Source organism: Ylistrum balloti, unplaced genomic scaffold (assembly GCF_031769215.1).
Source record: "Ylistrum balloti isolate Yb309-2 unplaced genomic scaffold, AGI_CSIRO_Ybal_v1 Utg371114, whole genome shotgun sequence".
NCBI lineage: Eukaryota > Metazoa > Mollusca > Bivalvia > Pectinida > Pectinidae > Ylistrum > Ylistrum balloti.
Genome location: NW_026782612.1, coordinates 772,748 through 794,090, shown reverse-complemented (window position 1 = coordinate 794,090; position 21,343 = coordinate 772,748). Strand labels below are relative to the sequence as shown.

The 21,343-nt window shown below is 36.4% G+C and overlaps 1 protein-coding gene across 1 annotated transcript in view; it reads left to right on the top strand.

The window, feature by feature from the left end:
• Positions 1-21,343, top strand: part of LOC132560804 (uncharacterized) — a 147,606-nt gene that overhangs the window by 11,349 nt on the left and 114,914 nt on the right. The window lies entirely within an intron of this gene.

Sequence of the window (21,343 nt, the reverse complement as noted above, 5' to 3'; positions counted from 1 at the left end):
GTTTTCCTCGGGTACTCTGGTTTCCTCCCACAGTTAGACCCCAAACAAAAGTGATTTATATAAACTGATAGCTTGTTTCACATGTTGTAATATGAATAAAGTTCATATTTTTTTTTATATAAATGTGAAAATATCTAAATGTCAGTGTTGATATATTAGAGTCATTTTAGATATTTCAAGGTCAATTTAAATATCTCAAGGTCAGTTGTTAATTTCAAGTTTGGTATTATGTCAAGGTTTTCAAGTTTATGTTACTGACTTAAGGTCAGAAAAGATATTTCAAGGTCAGTTTTGGTATCTCAAGGTCATTATTGATATTTTTAAGTCAATGCTGATGATAATTTGATATCTACAGCTTTGACATTCACTTCTATAACATCCCAACCACCCTGACTGATTGACTGGCGTTATCAGGTACAGGGATTTAGTGTGTAATTCTCCTCGATTACAACACTATCACCTCATTCTGTTTTATCTCTGATGTGTAACATTGACATTTACGATCCTGAAAAATGTTTGAGATTTGTAAAAAGCCAAATGTCTTTGAATTAAGCAGTTACTACACCAACTCCCAGTAGTGTTTATATCTAGACTATCAGTGCAGCCTAACAAATGATACTTCATTTTATAATAAATATGTGCCTTTGCGCAGATTTGCGGATTAGAAGTGGTTAGGTAGGATGCAGTTGTTTGTAGTTACTGTAGAAGCCGTGACTAAGTGAAAACCATCTATAATGTGTTTTCTGCCGAGTGCATTAGATAACTGTCTGTAGCAGATACACTGTTGCTGTAATTTAACAGATTAACAGACAGCTTGGTGTTCTATTGGGAAAGCTATGCAATATACTGACACTCTTCCTCTAACACTCTGTCTCCAGAGCTTCCATTTTAAAACCAGACTGCCTGCATTTGTAACAGGTCTTAACATGTCTTTGTATGGCTGCATTTTATCACTTATAGCTACCTCTGCTATTGATATTTGCCAGAACTCATCCAGTGAAAATTTCATTATAGAGTGTTAAAATTCCTATTACAAAATTGTAAAATATCTTTTAAAAGGTGGTAAAATTTCCTTTACAAAATGATCAAATTTCTAAAATTCCCATTACCAAATATGAAATTTCCTAAATTCCCATCACAAAATGGTAAAATTTCCATCACAAAATTGTGAAATTTCTATTTAAAAACGTTATAATTTCCATGACAAAAGGTTTCTTAAATTCTTATTACAAAATGTTAAATTTCCAAAACAGTGAAATTTTCATGACAGATTCATCAAATTTTATAGACAATTAATATGTTCCCCCTGGAACCTCCTGCCAGCTTCTACCAACTGTTAGTAAGGCTCTCCCTCCCATGTGTCTATTCAGGTCAACTTGAGTGTTAATCAATACATGTTTTTACAGTACTTTATCTAGGACATGTACTTCATACTCCCAAACCAGACTGCCAAAGTCAGCCACAATTACACTGAATAATGTGATTGGATTCAAAATGAAGTTTCAGAGTGATCTGCCACTGGAAAAAGTCGGAATTAAAAAGACAGTTTATGAGTAGGATAACACAGGTGTATTGGGCCTCTTCTTTGACACTTCCTGTTATTTCTGAATGATCCAATCAACCTCTGCCACATTCTTTCATAACAGTAGATATTTTAGAATTCTGACAGACAGAATAAAAACATGTTACTAAATCCTGCCAAAGAAAAACAACCTCCAACGAGAATGTTTCCTCGTCATCCCGTATGTAATTACTAGGTTATCGTTACAGTGCAGCAGTCAATTACCTCAACATTTCTGTCGCAATCTTCTCTGCCAAGTTATCTCCCCTTTATGATCCTGTAATTGGATTCCTCTTCCATGATGGGCAAACAGTCACGTTTTTCCAACATCTTTTGTGATTTATATAGATACAAATTATATACACTATGAATCATTATATCTAATGTAGGAATGGTGGGAGGTGATTGTAAGGGCTGAACATTTGGTAGATAACTGGAGGGAGGTAATTGTAAGGCAAGATAAATAGGGAGGAAATGGTAAGTTGATGGTTAGATGAAAAGGAGGGAGGTAACTGTAAGGCCAAAATACTAGGAGAGACTGTTGGCATAGGTTGATGGTTTGATGAATAAGAGTGGGGTTATTGTAACTGCAGATAAGTAGGGAGAAAATTGTAAGAACAAGGGGGAGGGGGTGATTGTAAGGGCAGCTAGATCATGTAGGTGGATGAGATGTTCTCGTGTCTCCCGTTTTAGCCAGGAAAGATCAGCTTGTCACCCACTAGGGGGAGATAGCCTCGTGCCAATTAGCATATGCTAAACCGGAAGTTTGACCGGAATTGGTATCAATCATGAACTTCAAAGTAGGAAATGTGGTGAGAGTAGGTGCAAATTGTAGGATAGGGAAACTTTTTCGCCCCATAGGAACATACTTCATGTTTAAAGTCCAAATGTTTGACTCAACCTGTCATGTCGGCAAGTGCACACTTTGAAGTGACAGCGAGAAAAACGACTGTTTATATATGAATGTGGTATATATCACATATGTTGATTCATTTCATTGCTGTATGATACATAAAATACTATATTGTAAGTGATTCATTATTGATTTTTTACGATCTTTATTTTGTTGCATAATGATTCACATGCAAATGGTGACGTCATGAAACGTGAATGGTGATATTTATGCGCCATTCAGACGCTTGTACTGTGGGACGTTGTGGAGAAAATAATGGGGTGGGAGAAAAATAATCATCCCCTACCCTCAGAGGTTGTGACTGAGAAATTTCCAAACCGAGGCTCTGCCGATTGTCAAACTACAAAAAAATCATCCTGAGGGTAGGGAAAAATTCTGTTAATGAATAGGAGAAACCAAGAGAGGGAATTTATAGAGGATATTGTAGTTTTCAAAAGACATTCACTGGTTTGAGTAATCAGAGATTGAATGGTGTGAAAACGAATTATATATAGTGATACTCATGTTGTAACACTTTCACCTAAAAGTAAACACATGGAGTGATATATTTGAACTTTGCCGACCCATTTATGTGTGAGTTTGTCAAATTTTTTCCATGTGCCTGTTATTCACATATTGTTTAGAAGATACAAATTTCAAATGGTAAATGTTGCATGCAAATATTTCTTAATTATACTGGAATTCTATGTGCAATGATTAGATTTAGTTATTAGCCCACCATCATCAGATGGGCTATTCAAATCGCCCTGCGTCTGTGGTCCGTGGTCCGTCCGTCCGTCTGTAAACAATTCTTGTTACCGCTATTTCTGGAAAAGTCCTGGATGGATCTTTCTCAAATTTCATATGCAGGTTCCCCTTGGTCCCTAGTTGTGCATTGTACCTTTTTTGGACTGATTCAAATTCAAGATGGCCGACAGGTGGCCATCTTTTATTTTGAAAGTAAAAGTTTGTTACTGCTATTTCTGGGAAAGTACTGGATGGATCTTTCTCAAATTTCAGATGCAGGTTTCCCTTGGTCCCTAATTGTGCATTTCACCTTTTTAGGACTGATCCAAAATCAAGATGGCTGACAGGCAGCCATCCTGGATTTTGAGAGTAAAATCTTGTTACTGCTATTTCTGAGGAAGTACTGGATGGATCCTTCTGATATTTCATAGATATTGGTTTCCCTTGTCGATAGTAATACAACACAAGCATATTGTCCATTATCCACCTGTAACTGACTGCTATCTAATAATACTTTGGGATCTTTTTCAAATGATATTTGCTAACAGGTGCTTAATAAAAATATCTTGTGCCATCATTGAGTACATTCAATGAAGACCAGTTCATGAACATTTACACCTGTAACAAACAAACAAAAATAAACAAATCTTCAAGAACTGAAAACAGATCCTCAAATGGTGGGCGCCAAGATCCCTCTGGGATCTCTTGTTAGGAATAAACAAGAGTTATGAGCCTTTGTTATTTGTATACATGAATAGAGATTTCAGTATCGATATCATCAATAAAAAAGACAGATTTTTGTTGTTTTCTGAAAATGGTAAAATTTTGAAAGCTGTTGAAGAATATGCTAAAAGAGTCAGATTTGAGCGTTAATGTTATATTGCCACTAATCATGCCTTCATTGGATTTTATCATCACCTATTCATTTTTTCATAATATCCTTCTGAAATTAATGTTATAATTCCATTCATTAATAAATAATAGCTTGCTCATTGTTTTAGAGAAGCCAAGTAGCTTCTTTCTAAGTATCACATCACCACACACAGCAGGACATTTTCCGTTTTCTGCAGCTGATCAAGGACTTGCTAAATGAGCTGATGAATTTTTCAAAAGTTTTTGTTTTATGAGAAACACAGATTTTGTGGTAAAATTTCTCTTAGGAACTGATTTAATCACTCTGTGCTGATGGAGCAACAGTCTGCTTAAAGAAATGGTGCTATAAATAGTAACAATTACTCTCCTCATTTGCATTAGAATTTCTGTAAAATTTCGGAAAGAGAACTGTTACAACATCGATTAGGGATAATCTTCCATCACCTTTTACATAATGTCTTCTCACTTAAATGTCTTGTCATTATTTGTGTGTTTCAAAATCTGCATTTGCAATTTACAATTCAAATTAGTCACAATCAATATACATGTACATATCTGATGATCAATAATGCTTTATTGTTATTACAGTGTTTAGTAATTAGCTCTCTCACCTTATCGCCATAAGCCTACCTGTCTGGTAATAAGCCCACCCGCCTCTTGATAAGCCCAATCACCTGATGATAAGCCCACCTGCTTTGGATAAAACTACCTGCTTGATGATATGCACATTTCACTGGTAATAAGTCCATCCACCTGGTTGTAAATCTACTCATTCAGTTATAAGTTTAGTTGCCTACTAATAAGCCCACCACCTCAATAAGCCCATTTATAAGACCACTGATATATATTTCTGTTCATTAAAATTTATAACCAATGTGATTTTCTGTAATAAGCCCAACCCACTTTGAGTAAGACAGGTTTGCTCACTAATAGGCTTATTATAGGACAGATTCATCAGTTAAATAGTTATGTACGCAGTGTTTCAGGTAACACTCTTCATGCCTTGTTGTTAGATGTCATGATTGCTTCATGTTCCAACATAATGATACACAAATCAGTCATTGTTGGAATAACAAAGAAGCAAATGATTGGCTTTGTTGTAAAAGAAACTTCAGACAAAGTTTGGTATCAGAGAAAAAATGCCTCAGATCTCAGATGTCCTTAGGTTTACTAATTGATAAGCATGTCCCAATGATTAACCAATGGTTTGGTGTCCCAACCAAACACACCAACAATACAGAGGTGTTTGTTGTTTGTTGTTGGCTTGAATTACATTTCAAAGAAATGTCTAATTATTGTTACTATAAATCTTTGAGTGCTGTATCAGACAGCCTCACCTTAAATGCCATTGTTTTTCATATATGTAGTACATGAAAAAATAACAGAATATACTTATCTTCACAAGAATGACAAGGCTTAACAAAGGTGAAACTAGAACCACATTTCGTGTAGGTAATAATGACCGCTATTGTTATCCTTAAAGCTTTCTTCTGGTTGTTATTAACATGTATATATATATATATTCTAGCTGCCTCTGACCTTTCATAAGGTCAATGAAATAAACTGGAGTGCTCTAAATGACCTTGACCTCTCTATATGCAACTGATCTTTCATTAGGTCACTGTAAATATAGGAGTATTTTAGCTAACCTTGACCTTCAGTTCCTGTAAGTATAGGAGTATTCTAGCTAACCTTGACCTTCCATCAGGTCACTGTAAATATGGGAGTATTCTAGCTAACCTTGACCTTCATTAAGTCACTGTAAATACAGGAGTATTTTAGCTAATCTTGACCTTCCATTAGGTCACTGAAAATATATATTGGGGTATTCTAGCTGACTTTAACCTTTTATGCCTTCTCGCAACATTTGTGGATTAATATTCAGGAATAATTGTGTTGACCTTTGAACTTTCCTTGGGTCCCGTATTTTTTTTGAAAGATTCTCTTTGATTATTAAGCCTAATGATGCCCTTCGACTTTCCCTTAGGCCCTATACATGTATAATGAAGCATTCTCCTTCACACTGTTATTCAATAAGCCCACTGTTGACCTTTGACCTTTCCGTAGGCCCTGTACATGTATAATGAAGAAATCTGCTTGACACTTCAATTCATTAGGCCCCAAAGTATGTACATGGGGTATGGGAGTACACAGATGAATCTTCATTAAGCCTCTCTGTGTTTCTAAGATATGCTTATGAAAATGGGTAATAACACATTGATTAAAGAAATCTTCTCTAATAAGAAGGCATCGGTGTAGAGACGTTTATGCTTTAGCCAGCTGGAGGTATACATGTGTGATACAGCTGTAGGGAGGTTACAGATGCTGGCTGATTGGTTCTGTGTCTCTGCTAACTCCTGGTGCTTACACCTCCCTTCCCTACACCTGTGTAACACAGTACTCACACAGATATTGGTAGGACTGCGTTTTAATGGAACCTAACATCCTCACAGACAGACTAGCCTATGATGTCTTTTTAACCTCAGTACATTATAGTTATCATTCTGTACTGGTTAGTTGGTACTGCTGATTGAATTAGAACCGAGCTGACCCGGAGATCATACATGTTTTTTTGGCAAACATTTAAAGGACTCTGCCAATTGTTCTGGGATTATATTTCATCTCTCGGAATCACAGGATACAGAAATCTACTTTTTTGGTCAATCCTGGTTTTATATTCTGGAGGTGATGACTGCCAATGTGACGGATTTCGGATTAGAATGTTATTTTCTGAAATTTGGATTAGATTAATGTGTAAGGTAACAGAAGATTTGTTGTATCTGTTGGATTTTATGGATAAATTTTGTGGAAAACCTACAATTCTGTCTCAGTAAATATCATTAGTGATGATATTTTGGAAACACATCTTCAGATTAAAACTTTGATATGTGTGAGATCAAGAAATCTGTATCACAAGAATACTTGTCATGACATTTCTACATGTATTTGATTCAAGAACAATTGTAACCAAGACTTTGCTGCATGTTTTCAGAACAAATTCACTTCTGTAAACCAGACATAGAGCCAAGTTCTTTCCGTTGTTGTATTTATTACCATACAATTTTAGAGTGATGGATTAATTCAAGACAAAGTGCCATGGAAATTTAGGACAGTTTCTAGTTTGAAAATCATCAATTATTTCATGTCTATAGTATTTACAGCAATACCATCTTGACAGAGTGCATTCTCTGTCAGAAATCTGGAACAGTTTTTGTAGTAAAAATCACACATTCTAAACAAGTGTTAAATACGAACACTTCTGTCATCTATATATTTTGATTGATTGACTGTCAAGAAAAAAAAAACAAAACACAATGATAAGGCAAAGTGTGAACATTTTTAGCTTCTTTGTAGAAAAGATCTTTGATTCGGTGTAGAAACAGATCTGGAGGTAAAGACAAGTTAAATTATCATTACTAGACATCAGTAAAAGGGCCCAGTGTATAGTAACTAGCTTGTCTGTGTAATAGAATGTGATGTTTGTGGGTGTATGACGCCTTTGGAGTATTCTATCTAACATTGCATGAACATGACAGTTGGACCATCTCCTAGGAACATCTAGCTACGAAGCTTTATCCTTCTATAGAATACTATCATTGGAGTGGTGACCATGGAACTTTTCTGGAAGGATTTGTCATACATGGGTTAAATATCTCCTATCAACTTTCGGAATTTATTTCAGATAAAAATCGGGATATTTCGTTTCTAAAGAGCTTCTTTAGGACTGTAAGTCTTATCATTTTAATGTGTTCATCGTCAAAGAAATACATAATTGTATGTGGAAGTGTTTATTGTAATGTATCGCCATGTTTAAATTGTTGTGATATATAGGATATTACTATGGATCCATCTTCATGCTGAAGGACGTTTCTGATAAGTTGGAGATTAAGTGTATGATATTAAAAATCTCATGTTTTGAGAAACTGAGTAATCCCCCCTATAGAGAACTGACTCACATTGATGGTCAGTGTTGGAGGAAGATTTCAGAATATATGTTGGTGTTGGATGTTGTTGACCTTAGTGCTTTTGTAAATTTCATAAATTAGATGCTCACTTTAGGATAAAAGATGGAGCAGAAGGATCAGAGTTTATCAAGACAGCAATAATTCTACAGGTGGTGTAGAGGAATACAAGGTAATATACTTCAGGAAACTTCAGTCAGTCAGGAAGCAGACGGACAGATATGGCGGACAGATACACAGGATAATTAGATTGTTCTGGGCCAGATGTTTGAAAAGAACTCCCAGATTTGTTTATTTTGGGGACTTTGTCAGAATCAGAGTTTAGATCTCTTCCAAACATGTTCCTAATGATATCTCACTAATGTTAACTGTAGAGGCTCAAACCTGTTCTTTCAAATCCAGAAGAAACTGCAATCGACTGGACATTCAGATAAGAGTATCTAGCGGTCAGTTCAGTGGTCAGTTCTATGGTCATAACATTGTATCTCTAATACATGTATAAAAATTCATAAATGTCTTTATACTTGACCTATATAAGCTTGTTGAAATAATAATCTATTTTTCATCATAAAACTATATTACCTTAACTGACCAAGAGTTTTGATCTGTTGATGTGAAAACTTGACCAATTCTTGTGTAAATTTTGTACAAATCTTGACCAGAACTAATACATATGACCAAAGAGTGGGCTTCAAAATTTGACCAACACTTCTGGAACAGTTGATTACAAAGCTTGACTGCTACATTTGTAGTTGTGGGTGATAAAGCAGAACTCACCTTGAAGAATATGGAAAGTCTCGCCTTGATGTGTAAATGACATATTCCAACACACACATGAAAAATTTCTTTCGACGAAATTATGATGCATTTTCTGCTGTGGATTACTACACAATGATCTAAGGTGGATCAAAGTTAACTATCTGTGTGGATTACTGTGGATACCATTTGTGTAGATTACCCTGGAAACAAAGTGACGATGGATAACCAGAAGTTCCAGGTGACTGCTCAGGCGGAAATGTCATCAAGTCCTGTCCTACCGGTCAAAAGTAGGTATCGCCTATAACATCAATATATAGGATTAACAGTTCCCTTCTTGGTGCTTGTAACCCATGTCTGAAAATTCTGGTGATATCAAGCAGTTTACGTAACTATTACCTTCCTCCTTCATTTCCTGTTACTAAGTTCTATCTAAGCTAGCTCGCTATTTTAGTGTTGAAACTTTATACAAATCTACTCAGCAGAATACATTTGAGAAATGATTTTATGATTGTTATAAACTAACAATAATACTTTATGAGATCTGACACATCACATGACTACAGGACTGACACATCACATGACTACAGGACTGACACATCACTTGACTACAGGACTGACACATCACATGACTACAGGACTGACACATCACATGACTACAGGACTGACACATCACATGACTACAGGACTGACACATCACATGACTACAGGACTGAAATCTGACACTTCACTTGACTACAGGACTGACACATCACCTGACTACAGGACTGAGATCTGACATAACCTGACTACAGGACTGAGCTCTGACACATCACCTGACTACAGGACTGAAATCTGACACATCACATGACTACAGGACTGACACATCACATGACTACAGGACTGACACATCACATGACTACAGGACTGAAATCTGACACTTCACTTGACTACAGGACTGACACATCACCTGACTACTGGACTGACACATCACCTGACTACAGGACTGAGATCTGACATCACCTGACTACAGGACTGAGCTCTGACACATCACCTGACTACAGGACTGAAATCTGACACATCACATGACTACAGGACTGACACATCACATGACTACAGGACTGACACATCACCTGACTACTGGACTGATACATCACCTGACTACAGGACTGAAATCTGACACTTCACTTGACTACAGGACTGACACATCACCTGACTACTGGACTGACACATCACCTGACTACAGGACTGAGATCTGACATCACCTGACTACAGGACTGAGATCTGACATCACCTGACTACAGGACTGAGCTCTGACACATCACCTGACTACAGGACTGAGATCTGACACATCACCTGACTACAGGAACGAGATCTGACACATCACCTGACTAGAGGACTGACACATCAGCTGATTACAGGACTGAGATATGACACTTCATCTGACTACAGGACTGAGATCTGACACATCACCTGACTACTGGACTGACACATCAGCTGACTACAGGACTGAGATCTGACACATCACCTGACTACAGGACTGAGATGTGACACATCACCTGACTACAGGAATGAGATCTGACACATCACCTGACTAGAGGACTGACACATCAGCTGATTACAGGACTGAGATATGACACTTCATCTGACTACAGGACTGAGATCTGACACATCACCTGACTACTGGACTGACACATCAGCTGACTACAGGACTGAGATCTGACACATCACCTGACTACAGAACTGAGATCTGACACATCACCTGACTACAGGACTGAGATCTGACACATCACCTGACTACAGGACTGACACATCACCTGACGACAGGACTGAGATCTGACCTATCACCTTACTATGGTGACCTATCGCATGGCTGTATGTAAAAGATGCTTTCATGCTGATCATCCCTACAGAATCTGCAGGTTTTAATTACCTTGGGATTATAAGGGCAGAGCCCTTTGATGGTAAACATGCAGCAGATGTCGGCCACCGTGTAAATAGATAAAATGTTTGTAGTATAGTAAGCTGCTTATTTAAAAACTTATAGTGTCAAAGTACACGTCAGTTTTGCTGTGCCAGATCCAATCTCTCCCAGCTGGAAACATAAAGAATTTGTTTTTAAAATAATTATGTACATAGTTCCAGTTTAACCAGTGGTTCAGAACCATGTTTGAAAATGGAAAAATATGATTTTATAGAAAATTAACTTAAAGCAGAAAATATATTGAACTCAACAGGGGAGATAGCACACTGGAGTATAATATTCAAAGAAGGGAGACAACTCAGTAATTTAATTCAACTTGGGGTCAATAACAAACATAGATACAGTGAATCATGTTTCAGCAGTTGTGACAATGCATAGAAATATCTCTCCAAAGGGGAGGTAACAAACAAAATATTATAATTAAATAAGGGAGATAACACACAGAATTATAATTATTACAAAAAGGGGAGAACACTCTAAAAAAAAAAACTTTTTTAACATTTTAGAGATTGCAAATAGATGGAAATTTTGTATGACACCACAAAATAATCTATGTAAGAGAAAAAGATGTAAACATGAATGATGAAAATTTCAAAATAAATTTTTAGTTAAATAGGTTCAAGCTTTGTTCTTAGAATTAACAAACGTCTTTTGTTATAGCTTGATAGTGATAAGGATAATGATATTGAGACTCAATTAAAACAGCATCTAACAAGAAAAACACATGATGTATACTTGACAAGATAGTTAGAATGTTTGCTGTTTGAGATAGTGAAGCACATGTTTCTATGGTAAAGACATAGAGCCAGTTTTAATTACATTCAGTGTTGCCTAGCAACATAAGAATGACATAACTACAAACACATTGATGAGCCTTGTAGAAGTGTTTTAGTTAATGGCACACGCGTGTTAAGTGGAGTTACCAGCACTGACTCATGAATGGTTCGCTAGTAATATAGGAAAATATAATTTGTATAAGTTTTAACTTATATTTATTGCCACACAAAAATTTCAGAGATTAAAACTAAAAGATTTGAACTGACTTAACAATTTTTTATGATTTTTATTAAATACTCATTGTCTTTTAAAAGACATGATAGGAAGACGGAATTTTTCTTAAATACAGAAAATAAACTGACTCTCCAACATGTAAGACACACCCCCGAGATATAAGACAATCAAACCCAGATTTGAGAACATCAGGGGAGATAATCAGCAAACTGTACCTGTATTTTATCAGCCTCAAAGGTCGTTGCGGTCATCTCACTAGGTTGGACTTACTTGCCCTCTACCCCTTGGAGTATAAATGAAGTACGCTCAGTCCTAGAACTGTTAAATTATCACCAGACTGATAAAATCTTTTAAGTTCTTCTATTTCTGTAACCCATGCACGTAACACTTCAAGGTTTTGCACTTGTTTTTTCTCAGTTTTGTGAATTTTTATTTCTTCCACTGTAGTAACGTATTCTCTGTTACACTTGCATTTCATGTTGACCTTATTATTAATTATGAACAATTGACATTGCTACATATATTTTTAATGTATCTGTAAATTAGTTCCTACCATCACTGTACATCAGCTGACATGTAATAGAGAGCATGCTGGGTGTTAACACGCTAGAGTGGAAAATATATTTAGCGTGTGCCGTATTCCTATCTCGGCCTGTTAGAAAAGATGTAGCTCTCCGTTAGTGCTGGCATAGTTTCCCCACAGTCATAAGTCTTTCTTACACTACTGCAGAACAGTACAGAAAACCTTGACAAATAAATTGTTTTCATTTGTGGGCAGATAAGTTTTAAGTTCAACCCTGAAATTTCAAACTAATTACTAATTATTTTCGTTTTTATGTCTTAATTAGTAATTACTTATCATTTTCATTTGAATATCTTATTTAGTATTTAGTTACTATTTTCAGTTCTATGTCTTTATTAGTTTTGATTGAAAGTTTGATTACCTATTGGTTTTATTGTTCACAAATATTTCACTGTCGCATTGAGTATGATACTGTTTTACATCTCTTTGGGGGTCAGCGTCTAAGCAGGAGGAACTTAATATACTGCTGCTGGTTGGTCAGACTGACCAGAAAGATGGAAATATATGGTTATGTTATGGTTGTCGGGTGTCTGAAGACCCTCAGGTTCTGGAAAGCACTTAAGTAATTATTTTTTACCAAAACATTGATGCTATAATGTTGTTTTATGCTCCCGGTATCTGTGTGTTTCTTGGCAGGGTTTAGCGGGCAATAGATGTTTTTATTTCACCTATAAATAGCTATGTGTACTTGTACGTTATTTGACTCCCGCGTGTCTGATGGTGTCGGTGATACAGACTTGTATTTTGATTACATCATCAACAGGAGGTGATGCACTCACTGATAAAATCTAATGTTGAATTCTCGCCTCTGATGTGATACGCTATTGTATATTTTCCATGTAGGTAGTATTATTCCAGTATTGGCACGTGTCATGTATCAAGCATTATAATTCTGTGATTTGCCAGTGCATACAGATGGAATTCCTCTGATATATCAGTTTCATTAGTTTATCAAAAATAAGGTGATGAGCTGCAAATGTATATCTTTGGCAGATGATAAAAGAAAGTCTTTATTGCTCCATCCCATTTCACCGTGAAACAGGTGATTAAACCATTGAAAAGAAAAATATTTTGATAACTATCTGTTATATAAATAAGCGACATAATCAAGATATAGATACAAACTGGAACCTTTTGACTTTCACATGACTCCAACTGGTGTTTTAACAATTAGATAAGGTTTTCACTGTCGTTAGTTAATAAACAGAAGAATTATTTAAATCTTCCTTAAGATTCTCCATATCCTACAGGAGGACATGATTAACAAAGGATTCCAATGCTTAGGTGACCTTGTAGTACGGCTTTTTGTAGGCTAAATCTCATGTGCAAAAACTCGTTGAAATTAGTCTCTAAGCCAGAGTTGTAAATATTCATAACGTGGCACGGAAGAGATTGACTGAAAAGATTTTTTGTAGAAAAACATCTGGCAAGTAATTATTAGTTGTTTCTTTTTTGGTATGAAAAAAATTACCTTGTCATCATTGTCTGCAAAATGTTTGAATCTATGAGGGATACAATTAGAGATGTAATGAATATATGTAACCAAGATGAGAATAAGTTCTGTTCGTGGAATGGTGTGAATTCAATTACGATATTTCTTTAGGTATCTGCCTAAAAATCATTTTTGTGTTTTTTGGGAAAAATACGCTTTCCAAAAATCTGTATCATCTATTTGCACCTCATGGATCTGGTAAATGGTTGAGTCTCTCATCAAGTTACCTGGACCCTGAAAGCACCTCCAAACCTGTGATTGTGATGAGGTGTAATGTTTTGCTGTTATGTTGACTAACTGTGAGCGTAGGATTTAGGTGCTCTCCTGTAGTTAGTGAGGAGCATGGAATTATCATCCCACAAGGAAAACATTGCTAGCAGGCGTTGAAAAATTATAGTCAAACATGAGAATGTTTTATCCCAAATTGATATGTAGATAAGATAATGTGGGCCTGGTGTGGTTTGGATGGAGTAACTCAGTGTAATGCTGGTTTGTTAGGCTCACATCAGCAATAGTGAAACTAGCTAAAGTTATAGCCATCATACAGTTGTTTAAATCTGTCTACGTTTAATTCAATTAGTATCAAAGAATGGGATAAGTACCATTAAAGTCGAGGTTGGTTTGTTCCAGCCACCTTATATGTATTTTTTATATATATATAAATTTTATTTATGTTACAACAATTGACAACAAATGAGAGGTTATTCATTGGTGCCCCCTGTAACACAAATCAAAAATATTCCCTCATAGACGTAAGCTGGTTCCATCTAACAGAAATCCCCTGCCTACAGATATATTTTGTTTGAAGGTCTGGTGGTGCAGTGGTAACACACTCACCTTTTACCGAAGTGATCAGGGCTTGTTTTCACAAACAATGTGAAACGTTATAGGGTGACCAGCTGATCGTGTTAGGTTATCCCCAGGTACTCTAAGTTTCCTTCATTAGTAAGACCCTTCATGTACTTCCTACCTTTCCTGCACTAGGAACTCCAATACCTGTCTATAATGACCACTTAATTCCAATAACAATTAGATATCTGTATAAAGGCTTTTCCTCATGTGATCATTAAAGACAGGTTTCATTATAAGCTTGAGGATACATAGATATGTTGGCCTGCCGTTGGATTTATTTTCACTGGTACAACTAATCAAGATTTTTTTTATGTTATAACATGGACAGTTTGTGTAAAGAATCAAAGAGAGTTGATGATGCAAACTTTTGTAGATATTAAGAAGTGAAATTGTCACATGTTTTGTTAGAAGAAACTTCAATCAATGATTGACTTGACCATTGTTGAACTTTGAAGTGTATTGATGACCTCTGAGGTCAGCTGATGACCTCTGAAGTCAATTGATGACCATTACGTTCAATTGATGACCTCTGAGGTCAATTGATGACCTTTGATGTTAGGGATGAAAGAACAATCATAACTTGTAGAATACTTTTCCTGAAATTGGTTCATGGAACTGTACATTTTCTGTGCATAAGTCTTTCTGACAGGATTCTCACCCTAGATGCGATATCTTAAAATTCACTTGGCAAAATAATAGAATCTTAAAATAACTCAAGACGACATCCAGTGAAAGCTTCAGGTGCAGAAAATATAGCATTCACTTTCGATCAACCGCTTCTGTTTTGTAACGTAAAATCAATGTGAGGGGAGGTATTTGTGCCAACGCGTGAACAACGAGTTAATGGATTCCTGTAGTACCGGTATGTTAGTCTTTGTTTTGTACTGATGGTCTGTATTCTGTTGGAAAGTAACCATCAGATTGTATGTTGTATGCTAGCAGTGTCTATGTATGGTTGTAACACTGAGTCAGATATCTTTTCCTGTTTTTGATTTTTTTTAATCTGGTTTATAAATAAACACAGTAAATACACATAGTTCTAAACCGTACTTTTTCACACTTATTAAGTTTTTATAAACCTAAACATATGAAAGGATAGTATCTACTGGTAACAATCTTGCAATGTAAGTGCTATAAAAAATGATATCTTTATTTTTAAAGTCATGATGTATTTACTTTATTTACCAGAAGTTCAAATCAAGATTAGGAAAACCAGTAGTACCCTGGAAATCATTCTGTGAATATATTTCATCAGAATCAAGGGATGTAAATTATTTCATGTTTACCACATATTGGTGATAAGTTAAAGAAAATCAGTTAAAAAAATATTTAGAAAATTTCAATCCTGTTTTAAATACACATGTATTGTGAACAATTGAGATGAGAAGAGGCTTAAATTTCTTCTGATGGACTGAATTACTTATATAACTATTTGTCAAATATGACAACATTTAAGAATGATTGGTTCCAGTGGATTACCATAGTAACACTGGACTACCATAGTAACACTGGACTACCATAGTAACATTGGACTACCATAGTAACACTGGACTACAATGGTAACACTGCTCTACCATAGTAACACTGGACTACCATGGTAACACTGGACTACCATGGTAACACTGGATTACCAAGGTAACAATAGACTACCATGGTAACACTGGACTATCATAGTAACAATGGACTACCATAGTAACACTGGACTACCATAGTAGCACTGAACTACCATAGTAACACTGGACTACCATAGTAACACTGGACTACCATAGTAACACTGGACTACCATAGTAACACTGGACTACCATAGTAACACTGGACTACCATAGTAACACTGGACTACCATAGTAACACTGGACTACCTTAGTAACACTGGACTACCATAATAACACTGGACTACCATAGTAACACTGGACTACCATAGTAACACTGGACTATCATGGTAACACTGGACTACCATAGTAACACTGGACTACCATAGTAACACTGGACTATCATGGTAATACTGGACTGTCATGGTAACACTGGACTACCATAGTAACCCTGGACTACTATGGTAACCCTGGACTACTATGGTAACACTGGACTATCATGGTAACACTGGACTACCATAGTAACACTGGACTACCATAGTAACCCTGGACTACTATGGTAACACTGGACTATCATGGTAACACTGGACTACCATAGTAACACTGGACTATCATGGTAACACTGGACTACCATAGTAACACTGGACTACTTAGTAACACTGGACTACCATAATAACACTGGACTACCATAGTAACACTGGACTACCATAGTAACACTGGACTATCATGGTAACACTGGACTACCATAGTAACACTGCACTATCATGGTAACACTGGACTACCATAGTAACACTGGACTATCATGGTAACACTGGACTACCATAGTAACACTGGACTACCATGGTAACACTGGACTACCATAGTAACACTGGACTACCATGGTAACACTGAACTACCATAGTAACACTGGACTGTCATGGTAACACTGGACTACCATAGTAACACATGACTACCACTTTAACAACATTCTACCATGGTGAACAGGATTACCAGGCTAACACATGACTACCACTTTAACAACATTCTACCATGGTGAGCTGCATCACCAGGCTAATAACACATGATTACCACTTTAACAACATTCTACCATGGTGAGCTGGATTACCAGGCTAATAACACATGACTACCACTTTAACAACATTCTACCATGGTGAGCTGCATCACCAGGCTAATAACACATGACTACCACTTTAACAACATTCTACCATGGTGAGCTGGATTACCAGGCTAATAACACATGACGACCACTTTAACAACATTCTACCATGGTGAGCTGGATTACCAGGCTAATAACACATGACGACCACTTTAACAACATTCTACCATGGTGAGCTGGATTACCAGGCTAATAACACATGACTACCACTTTAACAGATTGCTGACATTACACCTTTGATTCCTGTATACGTCCGACTTTTTGAAATTCTTTGCGTTTTTTCATGATGGTTAACTGTTTCCTGTATTGCCTAGATGACCCAGTGGCTGTTTGTGTAATGTAGAAAGATTCTCTCTTCATCATTATTCCAGCTTCAGTATACAGCTACTGTACGATGTGTCTATTTGATGAGCTCCAGGTATTTGATTGGAGCCTCAGAGAAAGTGGTTCCTCTAAAAATTGGATTATATTTTCTATCATTGAAGTGCTTAATGGTCTTTCTCTTACTTCCGTTACATGTCGAAATTCCAATTTAAAAATCATGAAAACAGGAAACAATTTCAAGTGATTTTATGCTGTTCTGAATGTCAATGTTAACTATTAAATCTCGTCTCAAGAGGAAAATCTCCTTCACTTGTTGAAGATCAATCAGTAGAGAGCATTCAGCTTCTGATATCGTTGTAATAACCATGAGGCATATGAGAAGCAATCCTTAGTTATATTGAATATTGTGGAATTTAGTGACAATTCAAAAGGATTGATCCAAATAGGAGTTACAGGATGGAGTTGATTGGATAATTTACATCACAAGGAAAGAAATATCCGAAATCAGTGCCCGGATTTTTCTTTTTTTTTTTGTTTTTTGGAAAAAAATTACATTTTTACCTTAACTGATGCATTTAGTGCCACAACTGGTTTTGGCACTACTCAAGGCATAGAGGAGGAATTTCAAATATTCTTATATAAATATGTATAAAATATATAAATCTTATACCTGATAAAGTGTAAATGTTTTGAGCTTTTTAAGAAAGGAATTGTTATCACACTGGTAGCTTAATTCAGGACATTGTTGGATGAGAAAGTGAATGTTTTGGAGTAAACATTCTGGACTAGTAAAGGACTGAGGAGACAAGGTTTTGGACTAGTAAAATACGCAGAAGTTGAGTGAATTTTTTTGGAGTAAACATTCTGGACTAGTAAGGGACTGTGGAGACCAGGCTTCGGACTTGTAATGAACACAGAAGTACCGTTAATGTTTTGGAGTAGTAAGAATCCATTCAGAAAATCAACATTGTGTATATAAACAGGAGTTATCTGGTTTATATTAAGGGAGCATGCATCTTGTGTTTGTATTAAGGAAGTATGCTTCCTTCTGTTTGTCTTGTATACCTCCCACTACCTGCCGCCCACCAACAAGACATCTGTAGGTCATATCACAAATTCATTCATCAGTCACACAGAAGCTGTGTGTAAAGGTATGGATTAGGCTGGAGAACAATTTCTTTTATTTTTGATTTTATGGATTTCTGTTTACTTCACGCATTATCCTGGATTTTACTGTGAACGACATAATTAATTGGACTTTGTCCTTTTGGTATTCAATCTTCACAAAAACGGTTTTTTTTTAACATTAAGACACCTAGGTGAATCTTAGGTTTTGATTCCTGTTGAAGTGCTCTCATCTTGAAGCAATCTTATCTGAGTTTCATCTTCTTCTAAAAGCTGGATATTGTGGTGGATGTTTTGACGAACTCCCACAAAAACTCACTAGTAAACATCTACGACTACATACCATTAAATCACGCATTAATGAATGTTGACGTTTATAATAATTTTATGGATTAATAAATGGTAGACACATCTCTGACAGTGGATTTAAAATCAGTGTTTCTGGAATCTTTGACTCATCGTGGATCGCGTAGAGAATATTTAGGAGGTGCTAGGAGTTTGTGTGATACAGATGTGTTCCCAGCTCTACTGGAATGGTTATTACCTATTTCTCTGCGGATGTGTAAACTCAAAGTGTTTGAAGAAATATGATTGATTGATAGAGAAGATGCCTTTCATATCTTAGCTATCGTCTAAGACAGCTGACAAATTCATTCTAGTAACAGAAGTGTTTCAGGCAGAGGTAATGGATCCTGGTAGGAGGATGGGCAGACTGGCGATGAACCCACTCTATACAGCCAATACAGGTAACCTCTCATATCCCACTGCCCCAAGGGGATTGACTCGATTATAATCAAACTTATTGAAGTTTTGCCTCTGTAAAGTTTGTAGAAAAAATCATGTTCAAAAACTCCAAACCAATCCAACTGCCAACCCCCAACTCTCGGCAGATTTAGAGCGAGGAATATTGTTTAACTATATTAAGATGTTCAGTGGAGACCTTCCCGTCAGGATGAGTTTGAAGATTAAAATGAAAATAGAGATACATGTACATGATTTGAAGACAATTATATATTTATATATATGCTGGAAGAGACTTGGACCGATTTCAAAAGTAATTTTAGGTTCTCTCATTAGGATTGTAATCAGAATGTTATGTTAATTGTATACAGCTATCATTTAATACAGAGGGGTTTCTGTGCTTTGATTGGATAGACAGAATTGGATAAATCATGCAGTTTTCATGTGAAATACTTTGTTAGATATAATCATGATAAGTTTGTGATGGTCACAAAGACTACAAATTTTAGGGATGATTAGCGAGTTGTGAGACTGGTCCTCACTTTACTTTTCAGATATTGATATATGTAATCAGTCAGAGTTGGAAGGGTCACAAGACTGTAAATCTCTACTAGGATAATTGGTCAGTTTTGAGAGAGTCCTATCTTTAAATCTCTACTAGGATAATCGGTCAGTTTTGAGAGAGTCCTAACTTTAAATCTCTACTAGGATAATCGGTCAGTTTTGAGAGAGTCCTAACTTTAAATCTCTACTAGGATAATCGGTCAGTTTTGAGAGAGTCCTAACTTTAAATCTCTACTAGGATAATCGGTCAGTTTTGAGAGAGTCCTAACTTTAAATCTCTTACTAGGATAATAATAATAAACTTTATTTATTTTACAATAATTGCGAAGCAAGTTTTTCCAACTTATGTAAATCGCTCTTGTTGGCTTGGATGGAAGCACGCGAGGGGTCTTAATATTGGAGGAAACCGGAGTACCCATGGAAAACCCAGGTGGTCGGGCAGGTGACCCCATACCTTTTACATCCATTCCGTGAATTGAACCCCTCGTGGCTAGGTGAAAGGCGAGTGTGTTACCACTGTGCCACCCGACCATCCTAGGATTAACTAGGATAATTGGTCAGTTTTGAAAAGGTCCTAACTTTAAATCTCTAACTAGGATAATCAGTCAGATTTAAGAGGGTCCTAATTCTAAATCTCGGACAGGGATAATCAGTTATCATTGTGAGTATCCTGATTTCAAATCAGATGGCTGGGATCATCAGCGATCTTTGGAAGGGATTAGAAGCTCAGCCTGAGTGTTACACCTAATGTTTGATGTAACTCCATAATGAGTGGCCACCCCTGTCCATCATGTCTAACTCAGTCAATCAGGACCTCATTATAAGGCCACCAGGGGGCGCCAAGCATCAGAGCTCCCAATCATCATTCATTATCAGTAAGGGGCATTTGACCTTAATTGATTTAGCAGGCGGTGTTAAGCGGTTCATGGATGAGGAGAAACAGAGCGCTGAAGCGTAAAATAGATTATTCTAAAATCTTATCTCTTACTCATTGTGATAACTTGAGAATCAATTATGTTAAGCATCTTTACTCTGATAACCGCCTGACGTTTCCTTTTCTCTGACAATTCTACTTAATATAGTGTGGCTGTTTTTCTTCCTTAAATCTCCTGACTTTTTTCTCTCATTATCTCAATAAAAATTTCTACTGGA